This window comes from Rana temporaria, chromosome 6 (assembly GCF_905171775.1).
Source record: "Rana temporaria chromosome 6, aRanTem1.1, whole genome shotgun sequence".
Lineage (NCBI taxonomy): Eukaryota > Metazoa > Chordata > Amphibia > Anura > Ranidae > Rana > Rana temporaria.
Window position 1 is genome coordinate 146,089,959 of NC_053494.1, and position 12,477 is coordinate 146,102,435.

Here is a 12,477-nt window from a genome sequence, read left to right on the forward strand (position 1 = left end):
TTCAGCAGGGACTCAACTACTGTGAACTGCTTGGTCTCACTACCTGCCATACACCTGGGTCGTATAAGAGTAGGTGCCCCAAACCTTATTGACCCTGAACCCACACTATGGGGAAACCTCTATACACTTGAGCATTTACCCCCTTAGACAACACAAAGGAGGTTCAGGAGGAGGAGATGGGACATAAAGGGTGGGGGGGCAGACTGAATATACAGATTTTACCTTCGGCAACACATTTGGCAGGAACCATAGCTTTCCATCACTGTGCTGCACACCACTACCATCTGTAGATTCCAGGCCTGAAAGGGAGATACTGTGACAAACCAGCAGTTTGCCCGTTCACACACTGGGTCGTCACAGCTGAACTGGAGGTTTTACCTGAATCTACAATATCTAGCATGCCAGTGGCTTGAAGAAATCAAAGGATCAAGTTTGTGTGGCAGGTACAGTATGTGGACTAATCCAGTGGCTGTATTTTCTGACACTCATTCTAGAGTTTTGGCTGCTGGAACCTCAATCACTACCATAACTGATATATGACATCTGCCTCTCTTAAGAGGAGACCCTGTCTTCTGCAATTTGAAGCAATCAGGAATCAGTGTAGGACAGACCCGAGTACTGAGCTGCACCCAGTTTTGGCCTGGTCAACCTCTCCTTAGGGTTGCACTGGAAGCCATTCGAATAAGGTGCCTCCATCAGATGAGACCTGCTCTTAAACATTAATCCCCTTTAACCACTTCCATACCGGGCACTTACGCCCCTTCCTGCCCAAGCCAATTTTCAGCTTTCAGCACTGTCGCACTTTGAATGACAATTGCGCGGTCGTGCTACACTGTACCCAAACAATTTTTTTATCATTTTGTTCCCACAAATAGAGCTTTCTATTGGTGGTATTTGATCACCTCTGTGGTTTTTATTTTTTGCGCTATAAACAAAAGAAGAGTGACAATTTAAAAAAAAAACACTATTTTTTACTTTTTTATTTAATAAATATCACATTTTTTTTTAAAAAAAACGTTTTTTTTCCTCAGTTTAGGCCGATATGTATTCTTCTACATATTTTTGGTAAAAAAAAAATCGCAATGATCATATATTGATTGGTTTGCGCAAAAGTTATAGCGTTTACAAAATAGCTGATAGATTTATGGCATTTTTATTTTATTAATTTTTTTACTAGTATTGGCGGCGATTTGCGATTTTTTTACTGTCACCGTGACATTGCGGCGAACACATCGGACACTTTTGACACGTTTTTGGCGCCATTCACATTTATACAGCGATAAATATGCACTAATTACTGTATAAATGTGACTGGCATTCAAGGGGTTAACACTAGGGGGCGAGGGAGGGGTTAATATGTATACCTAAATTGTGGGGGAAGGGGGGTGACCGATCTATGTCCCTATGTACAAGGGACACAGATCGGTCTCCTCTCTCCCCTGACAGGACGTGGAGCTCTGTGTTTACACACAGAGCTCCACGTCTTGTCCCTGTAGCCGCCGATTCCGAGTGCCTGGCGGACATCGCGACCGCCAGGCACGCGCATCGGCATCTCGGGGACGCGCCGGGCGCACGCGTGCCGCCGCCGGCGCGCTCGCGCGCCCCCCAGTGGCCGCAAGAATACAGGACGTCAATTGACGTCCTGTTGAATTTTCAGAGTCACCGTGGAGCCGTCATTTGACGATGGCCCGGTGCTCAAGTGGTTAATAATTTTACAGATGTGCCACCAGACTGTACTCTTGCTCCATCTGCATTCTCACTTCAAACCACAGCAAACTCATATTTAGAAGAGCCCGATTTCCAAGGAATCCAGTATCACAGGGCACACCCCAAAAAGGACCCAAGACCCCAACTTAGCCTGTCAGCTCCCTTCTTCACCCTATCCAAAGAGATTAGCGCTCCAGGTGATGATCCCAATACACACCTTGCTCACTAGGGAGATGAAGGGTGCTGGCTCAGCAAAAGCAATTGGAAGAAGAAAGGAAAATGGGCATGCCAACCATTTGGCTCTGTCCTACCACTATTTACACAAAGGGGCTGCCAAAGGGTACCCAAGTGAAAAAAAGGTTAGAAACCACAGGAAGAAAGCCAAGAGAAGTAGCAACGAGTAAGCTATAAAATAAGAGGACAGGAAGATTACATTGCAATTATGACAAATAGTTTAGTGCCCAGGGGTGGATCAGGATGTTCTCACTGCAGTTCAAATCCAGCAGCATACAAAGATTTCCGACACCAGATTGCTGTGAACAAGTTATTTTTCCAAAGTGATACAACTAAGTCTACGTTAAAACCTAAAATCTTAGCTTGGTAGGGTGTTTCCTATGTCATCATTAGAGGACTACTTTAAAATATGACTGAATCCTACTTTTAATTTTACTGCTGGAAAGGAAAATTGTAGCATTTGATGTGGCATATGGATAGAGTTCTGCATTTTCATTGCATTACTTTGATTGTACTGTCAATATAACTCTTCTTCAAACTGATTTCAAGCTCCATGTCCCTCATCTCCATCAATCTTGGCAGCGCCTTTGCACAACATAAGCGAAGGCTCGCTCCAAAGTATAAGCATTAAGCATAAATTCTGTATAACCATCTGTTGGGGTGAAACAAGGCATTGGTTTACCACCTATATTACCCTTTAAATCAAAATATTTTCAGTAAAAAGACAAAAAAAAACTAAAAAAAAACACAAACACATATATAAGCAACATATATAAGCAACATATATTAGAATGACTTGATATGAAAACCGACAGCAATAGAAAAAGTATTCAAAGTAAATGTACCTTCTAGGATTAAAAAAAAAAAAAAAAAAAGTTTATCTCAATAATGAAAAACTTGTTTAATACTTTATTCCTGCAAACTGAGAGCAAACATTGATTGTACGATTTTTTAGTATGTGAAACGACACACCAGACTCAGTAACTATAGTCCTTTTTTCACTGGGGCGGTGCGGGCGTTAGCAGGAAAGCGCTGCTAGTTCTAGCGGCGCTTTACTGCTGTTAAAGAGGTGCTATTCGACAGCTAGTGGGGCGCTTTTAACCCCCGCTAGTGGCCGAAGGGTTAATAGCGCCCATTCTGCAGAGCTGCCGAAGCACTTTGTGGGCGCGTCGGCAGTGCTGCTCATTCGTTTCAATGGGCAGGGGTGGTGGAGGAGCGGTGTAGACACCGCCCCTCCACCGTCCCAAAGATACTACTTTTTTTTCCCTTCCTGTAAGCGCACCGCCCCAGTGTGAAGGCACTCGGTCTTTCATACTGGGGTGGCTTGAAAGTCTCTTTTCATGCGCTATTTTTAGTGCTAAAACACCTGAGAAGCTCCCCAGTGTGAAAGGGGTCTAAGTGTTAAATAAGTTGTACAGATAGGAAGTTTATTATCTTAATGCATTCTATGCATTAAGATAAAAAGCCTTCTGTGTGCAGCAGCCTCCCCCTAATACTTACTTGAGCCCCATCTCTGTCCAGCGATATCCACGAGTCCCTCGCCCATCCGAGACTATCCCCTGATTGGCTGAGACACAGCAGCAGTGCCATTGGCTCCCGCTTCTGTCAAAGTCAATCAGCCAATCAGGAGAGAGAGGGAGTGGGGGCCAGGCTTCAGCTCGATTGTTGAATTGGCACAGGGAGCTGTGGGGGTACTTGCTGTGGGGGCACTTGGCAGGAGGGAGGGGCCAGGAGCACAGAAGAGGCACCAGAGAAAAAGAGGATCTGGGCTGCTCTGTGCAAAATCACTGCACAGAGCAGGTATGTATTTAACATGTTTGTTATTTTCATTGAAAAAAAATAATAAAAATATGAGACTTTACAAGCATAGATATGTCTCAAGTACACTAATTGTTTTTTTCTTTTATTTTATCCAGGAAACTTTGGGCTGTCATTCTGGGGATTTTACATACAGAAAAGGTGCAGGATTCCTCCCCTACCGAGGCATAAATGTCTACTTTTTAATGTATAAACTTGTTTTCTGGGGGGTCAGTTTTGTGTTGATTGGTCCTGCATGTGTGCTACATTAAAAAGTACATATTTATGCCTGGGTAGGGGAGAAACCCATTATGCCCAAGTCCTTCCAACTACACAATTACTAATCAAAATTAACTCTACATCTATAAATCAAGGCTGGTGAAAGCACTATCATAGGGTTGTTCAACCTGAGGGCAAAATTCAACCTCTCTTCCAAGTCATTCCATTCTGTAATAGTTTTGTGGCTGTTAAAATGGAAAGCCCTTATATTATTAGAGCTGTAATAAATCCCTAACACACACACAGATTAAACTCATCATACACGATGTAGGCTGAATCAACAATATAAACTGTGTGGGTCTTCAAAAGAAGCAACCAACTGCCTATTAGCATCTGCTGAAGTTAAGGTTTAGAGGCTTGCACAAAGCCTAGATAAGAGCTTCAGAAATTGCAAGAGACCAGTTGCAGAACAGTGTGCAATGTGTATTCAAAGTGTCAAACTTTCTCAGCAGAAGGACTTGACAAAAGTACCATATGTGCCAATTCTTCACATACAACTATGACTATACTGTACATAATTAAAGGATAGATTCACCTTTTGAACATGTTCCACCCAAATTTACAGGGTAATGTAATATGTTCAAGCAGACCCCTCTTTCCCCCTTAGACCACCTTTCCTGTGACAGCAGTCAGAGGTTCCTCTCCCCTGCAGCCGCTGTCAAATTTAAAACTGGCATGGCTGAGCATGGCTCCAACCCCACAGCCACATTATTTACTCAAAGTGATGTGTGAATGACTAAACTACAATTCATGTCTTCCACCGCAGCAGACTTCTATTTTCAATGGACTGTGATCATGCTGATCAGTGCGCTCCTAGTACATTCACACTTCCTACAGCTCTGAAACTGGCAGCCATGATCCACTGATCACAGGTGCAATGCTCTGCAGGCTCGTGTGAAAAACAAAAAACACTGCAAAAACATACGCATTTATTAGTTTTTATATGCAAAGGTGAACTTATTCTTTAAATGCAACAACACAAGTGAGTCCTTTCTTGGCTTTGAAAACATGGCAAAATTGACTGATACAATTAGAAGTATGAAAGATTAACATGAAAAACAATAATATTGTGTGCATACCACGTTGAATGATTCGGGTATTCTCCACACCTTATGCCGCATACAGACGATCGGACATTTCGACAACAAAACCCTGGATTTTTTTCCCGACGGATGTTGGCTCAAACTTGTCTTGCATACACACGGTTGCACAAATGTTGTCGAAAATTCCGTTTGCCAAAAACGCGGTCACGTACGCCGGCACTATTAAAGGGAAGTTCAATACCAGTCGTGTTAGTAGAAGTTTGGTGAGAGACGATTTGCGCTTTTCAGCCTTGTGCTTTTCAGTCCGTTACAGCGTGATGAATGTGCTATCTCCATTACGAACGCTAGTTTTACCAGACCGAGCGCTTCTGTCTCGTAATTGATTCAGAGCACGTGTGAAATTTTCTGCGACCGATTTGTCTACACACAATTAGAATTTACGAGAACGGATTTCGTTGTCGGAAATTCTGACAGAAAATGTCCGATGGGGCCTACACACGGTTGGAAATTGTCAGAAATTCCGAGCGTGTGTACGCGGCATAACATTTATGCTTTTAAACTAAACTCCAATGTTGTTTATAAAAATAAAAAAAAACTGACCCCTCCAAGTCAGCCATATACAATATCTCTTCTATACACTGAAATGGGTAATTTAGGTGGTTTGACAGAATGATAATTGTGTGCTTAGCACTGTGACAATACAATTTGCACCACTAGCATCCCATTAGATGTGGAAGCACTTCAAGTATGAAATACCCAGAGCAGTAAACCGAAGGACATGCAGGGGATGCTAATTCCAGAAACAGGATCCCTGTAAGTTGACCTCGAGCTGTGTGCCAACTTCTAGGACAAGCAGTAAGCCAAATACAAGAGCAGGTGAATCAGGATTTAGAAACTTAAACTGTACACAGAACATTACTGCCATGGTTGCATGGAAGAAAAATGTGTATTTTTGGACGGTTATCAAAATATATTTGGTTTCAACTAAAGGTTATTTTAATGACAAATCTGTTACAAAATGGCTTGAATAGTAATTGCATGTATAATTTTTGGATGTATTTTTTATTGAAATACTTAATATATTCCCAGGCTGTGTAATGAGAGTACAGAAGATCTGTTGGCAGTATTACAAACACAAGAATAAAAGGGGGCAAAAGTTACATATTAAAAAAAACACATTTTATAGCTAAAGCTTTCAGGGGAAATGATCGCATGGATTCAGGCAAAGTCATTGAAGTTCATCTCAGAACACTACAATTGTTTTTTAAAAAGAAAGTCTGAGGCTTTTCCAGCAAAAAAAAAAAAAAAGAATATACTACTGGCAGGAGGCAGTAGGGGGTAAACAGAACAGCCATGTGAAAATGCTTTAAAAAAAATGTAACAGTTTAAATAAAATTGAGGCAGGAAATACTCAAGCTATGGCAATAACATCAGAAGACAATAAAAGTAATTTCTCTCAAAGCAAGATAAATCATATGGTTTGTGGACAAGTAGACAGAGTTAAGTCACAATTTTCACAACATAGTAAGAATTAGTTTTCAAGTATGTATGGGAAGTATGAGCAGAGTAGCAAGTCTCAATTCTCTACAAACTGTTGTACATGGTGCAATTGTTGTACATGGTGAAATTGTTGTACATGGTGCAACACATGTATCTCGGCCTCTGGTAAATGTCCTGGTAGATAAGCAAGAGCCCTCACATTAATAGCAATGCACAGAATATAATGGGAAATATGAGTGTGGATTATGAAAACCTTGCATTTGTTTCTGAATGGTGAGCAAGTTTTTCTAAAGAGTTCTAAGTTTTTAATTTCATTACGCACAAACGAAATTCTAAAATCTTTTTTTTTTTTGCAAGGAAAATGTGTAGAGGGAACAGAAGACTTTACAGCCTATTAATTCAGGAACATTATCACAAAAAATAATAGCCTTAGTTGATTATAGATGTGATTGGCTGAACTGTCACTGCATCTATGGGGTCCATGCAGATAAGGATCTGAAAAGGGAATGCTTTAACCAGGGGTGTATCACGAAAACAGTGGCCCGTGTGCAAAAGTGGGTCCTAGGCATCGATAAATAAAATACGCTGCACACAGAAAAATGTGACAAATTGTGGGCATGGCTTAAAAGAGGTGTGGTTTATTAGAGTCCAAGGTGACTTACATGTCATGTTACATGACTTTAGAGCAGAATGTGGTAATGTTAAATAGGGAATGTACAGTGGGGAGTATACAGCGGCGGGTGGCATGTGCAGGAGAGGAGTATGGAGTGTATGGCGGTGGGTAGTATGTGCAAAAGAGGAGTGTGGAGTGTATGGTGGCGAGTAGTTTGTGCTGTAGCGGAGTGCTGAGTGTATGGAGGAAGATCGTATGTAAAGGAGAGGAGTGGTTTGGTATTTTTTTGCAAGAGAAGAGTGTGGAGTGTATGGAGGTGGGTAGTATGTGCAGGAGGGGAGTATGGACGTCTGCAGGTTTTTGCTTTCATGATCTTTTACAATATATATATACATATACACATACATACATACACACACAGTGTATATATATATATATATATATATATATATATATATATATATATATATATATATATATATATATATATATATATAATATTTTTTTTCAACAATTACATTTTTTTCTACTTTTTTTTGGGGGGGGGGGGGGTTTGTTGGGGCAGTGGACAGTGACGGTAGTGTCAGTTTTTTATTTTATGTTATTTTTTGACAATTTAATTTTGTAATATTTATTGTTTTTTTTTCTCATCAGCCCTGTTGGTGGGCTTTGGTGAGATATTAGACAGAGAAAGGGGCACAGTCCCTTTCTCAGCATTGAAAGTTAATGAACAGGGGACAGCGGCTCCAGTTCATTCATAAACTGAAACCGCGTAATCACAGGTTACTCTGCTCAGCTATCACGGGACACCGGAGTGATCAGTAGCTCACTGTGTCCAATTCAGACAAGGAAGGAGCTGGTAAATTACATATTTATTGGCCCCTTCCTCCGCTCTCCATCCTGACAGATCCAGTGTCCTCTGCCCCAGCATTCTCCTCCTCTGCCCCACTGTATGGCCATCCTCCCACCTTCACTGGGACACTGGGGAAGGAATGCAGTTCGGGGGCCATAGCTAGTTGCAGGCAGGGAGTGAGAGCGGCTGTCTAACAGATGCCAGAAAGTGGAGAACAGAACGTGGAGAAGAGAAAGAGGAGTGATGATGGTCAAGAGTGTAAATAAATTGGGGTTTGAGAAGAGAGCCGCCATCTTGTAAGGAGTGTATAGAACTGTAACCAGGCTTATATTATGACAGTTTAAATTAATGAAACAGTATACCCAGACACCCTGGACCTGCAACCAATAACAAAGATCTGATACTGTCATGTGAAATGTCAGATCTTTTCCAAGTGGCTGCAGCTTCAAAGTGTCTGGTTACAGGTTGTGTTTACACATTTTGCATACAGTGAACGGAGAGACTGCGACTTTCATTTATCTGAGCTGTAATTTTTCATAGACTTGTAGATGGCAAACATGAAACTGCTGTCCAGGATGAGGGAAGCATACAATAGGGAACCAAGGATCGGACATTTCCTGAAGTTCTTTAGGCAGTGGTTTCTCTTCCTTACAATGACTATCAGATGCATAGGCAATCAGAGAAGTATTTAGTTTCAGTTTTGCAGGGAGAATTGTTTTGCATATTTATATTTTTAGCAACAAAGTTGCTTTAAACGAGCAGTTCACTTTTAAAGAAAAAAAAGAATGCTGAATTTATTTTCAGTTAACAAAATGTGCATTATTATTTTTTTTCTTTGGAGTCTGGAAAGCATTGCCATGTATGTCTCCAGCAGATCTGTTAGTGTATCTGTGCACCCGTACATCCCGATTCCTGAAAGCATACTAGCTCATTATGAATTACTTAACTCAGATCGAATCCCCTCCGCCATTTATACCCGAGTTACTAACGATTATCGTGGCTCCGGCGCTGTGATTGGCCGGAGCCGTGATGACCACTCCCGCGCATACGCACGGGAGCCGCCAGTGACGGCACGATCGCATGCACCATAGACATCGGTTCAGCCTTTTCTGCAAATATCTCCTAAACCGTGTAGGTTTAGGAGATATTTGTTACACCTACAGGTAAGCCTTAATCTAGGCTTACCTGTAGGTTAAAGTGGTCAGTATGGGTTTACAACCACTATAAGGCCCGGGCCTATTTTCAGACTTGGTGTTTACAAGTTAAAATATCTTTTTTTTTTTTTGAGAAAATTTAGAACCCCCAAACATTGTATATATATATTTTTTCAGACACCCTAGAGCAGCCCTCAAAATTTCCACTCGCCTACTAGCATTTGGCGAGTGGATTTAAGCTGGGGGCGAGTGATGACAGGGCTGCATGACCAATCTCCCTCCAATCTGTGCCTACACTTAGAGTCCCGATGAGATTGGCGGCCGAAGAGGAAAGGTGCATGCTCGGGAAAAGTAGTCTGGTGAGCCGCGCACAGGCAGAGCAGTACACAGGTGCTCTCCTTACAATTCTCATTAAGCCATGGGACCTAACAGTATGACCTCTCTGAGCCTGCCCCCCTCCCCCGGGCCCCGACCAATGTAGCTGGAGAGCAGAAAGTAATGAGTGAGGTGGAGGATTGCAAAAATTACCACTCCGGTGCAGCGCTCACTGAAAGTTGCCCTGACATGAGAGCGGCAGCCTTCTAGTTTGTGCAGTTTTCTTCCCCTTGTGCTCTATATAAGTGTCCAACAGTTTAGCCTGAGCACTGAACAGACTGGTCTCAATGCGTGCTGTGCGCTGTCAGTGTGCGCTGTGCTATGGTGTCAATGGCTGTGCAGTTGTGTGGATCTCAGCGCTGGATTATACTCCCTCCCACTGTACTGCAGCTCCTCTCCTCTCTGCCAGCCTGAATAAAAAGGGGGAAGTGGGGACATGCAAGCGTGGAGCCGCACACACAGGCTCCTGATGATGAGATGAATGGGAGAGAGAGAGAGAGAGAGAGAGAGAGAGAGAGGATGGATGGTAGTTGCAGAGGAGACGGCAAGAGAATGGGGAAGAGACCCAGTTCTAGTGCCCTGTCCCTCTGGTCTGCCCCCAGTGCCCTGTCCCTCTGGTCTGCCCCCAGTGCCCTGTCCCTCTGGTCTCCCATTTTGTTAAAGTTGTTGGTAATATTTAATTTTGTAACTTGATTCTGCATAAAACATTGTCATTCCATGAGATAATCTACGAGGGCGTGTTTACGGGTGCAATTAGGCGCAGGGCAGTGTATGAATTAGGTGGGGCAACTGGTGACGAGTAACTCTTGAGGCCTGGCTAGTAGCTCAGGACTTGAAATTTTGAGCCCTGCCCTAGAGAATAAAATACCTTATGTCACACTGTATTTGAGCAGCGGTCTTACAAGCGCAATTTTTTTTGGGGGGAAAAAATACACTAGAATTAAAAAATAAAACAGTTAAGTTAGCCCAATTCTTATATTGTGAAAGATAATGTTATGCAGAGTAAATTGATATCAAACATGTCATGCTTCAAAATTGCGCTCGCTTGTTGAATGGCGGCAAACTTTTACCCTTAAAAATCTCAATAGGCGACATTTAAAATTTTCTTCGGGTTACATGTTTAGAGGAGGAGGTGGTCTAGTGCTAGAATTATTGCTTTAAGAATCGCGGCTATACCTCACATGTGTGGTTTGAACACCATTTTCATGTCCGGGCGTGACTTGCGTATGCGTTCGCTTCTGCATGCGAGCTCAGCAAGACAGGGTGCTTTAAGGTTTGTTTTACCATTCTTTATTTTACTTTTTATTTTTACACTGTCCTTTAAAAAAAAAAAAAAAAACAACTAGATCACTTTTATTCCTAACACAAGGAATGTAAACATCCCTTGTAATAGAAAAAAAGCATGACAGGACCTCATAAATGTGAGATCTGTGGTCAGATACCTCAGATCTCATATTTACACAAAAATGTAATAAAAAAAAAAAAAAAAGCCACTAGAGGCCAATCAGCTGATGGCTTTAAGATGTACTATTGCTGAAAAGATAGGAATGACACAGACTGTGCTGAGGGAGCACAGATTAGGGAGAGAGAAAAGAAAAGCAGGAGAGGTAACAGGACAAACTCTGCGTCCATGGAGACACATAAGAGTTAAACTTACTCTGGTATTCTCTTATTTCTCCCTCATTTTCAGCCTGTGAATTTCAGCACTGTAAGGCCTCATGCACACTGGACTTTAAAATAACGTTATAAAAACACCAGCAGCGTTTTTGTAATAGCTTTTTTTAACTTCTTTTTTTAAGAATTTTTTTTTTCAACGGTTAAAAAACATACAAAAACGCTGGTGAGTGACGTTTTTGAGCGTTTATCAACATTTATCAGCATTTTTTACAGTAGAGAAACGTCTCTCAGAACCCACTAGTTTTGTTTTTGTTTTTACTGCTCAAATACACCACTGCCCAAAACTGCTGATAACAGCCTATGTGTGCATGGACACATAGGATAACATGGAGAGTTTAATGACTGTAGAAAAAAACATCTACAGCCCAAAAACAGCTGCTGTAAAAACATCCAGTGTGCATGAGGCCTAAGAGCCGGTTCACACAGGGGCGTCCTGGGATCCGACTTCAGGGGGCCCGGTCTTCTGCATCGCCTTCTTCTCTTCTTCGATGTTGACTCGACACTCCCTCCCACTGAAATGCCGGGTGTGCTGTGCCGGAGCCGCGAATGCTCCGGTTGGTGACGTCACCACCCGGAGCATGCTGGGACTGTGACGTCATAAGAGGCCTATATAAATCGCCGCACACCCGGCATTACAGTGGGAGGGAGAGTCAAGTCAACATCGAAGAAGAGAAGGCGGCGATGCAGAAGACCAAGCCCCCGCTGGTGAAAGAGCTGAAAGAAGACAGCGGTGGTGCCCGGCAGAAGAGAGAAAGAACCGGAGAGTGGGACAAGTCGGAAGACCCCCCGAAGACGGAAGAAGACAGAAGACCAGCCCCCACTGGTAAAAGAGCTGAAAAAAAAACAGCTGTGGTGCCTGGCAGAAGGGAGAAGTCGGAAGACCCCCGAAGTTGGAAGAAGACCCCCAGGGCTGCCCAATAAACTACTTTAAAAACCTGTGTAGTGTTTTTTTATTGACATTTTTCTTCCACCAGGTGAATGGGTAGGGGTATGATGTACCCCATACTCACATAAAATGGGGGGCCGGGATCTGGGGGCCCCCCTATTAAAGGGGGCTCCCAGATTCTGATAAGCCCCCCGCCCGCAGCCCTCGACAACCAACGGCCAGGCTTGTCGGGAAGAGGCCCTTGTCCCCATCAACATGGGGACTAGGTGCTTTGGGGTGGGGGGGCCACAGGGCGCCCCCCTGCCCCAAAGCACCCCCCATGTTGAGGGGATGCCGCCTGGAACGGTTCAGGGGGGCGC

The 12,477-nt window shown here is 42.9% G+C and overlaps 1 protein-coding gene across 5 annotated transcripts in view; it reads right to left on the bottom strand.

Moving 5' to 3' along the window:
• UBE2F (ubiquitin conjugating enzyme E2 F (putative)) overlaps positions 1 to 12,477 on the bottom strand; it is a 305,259-nt gene that overhangs the window by 79,854 nt on the left and 212,928 nt on the right. The window lies entirely within an intron of this gene.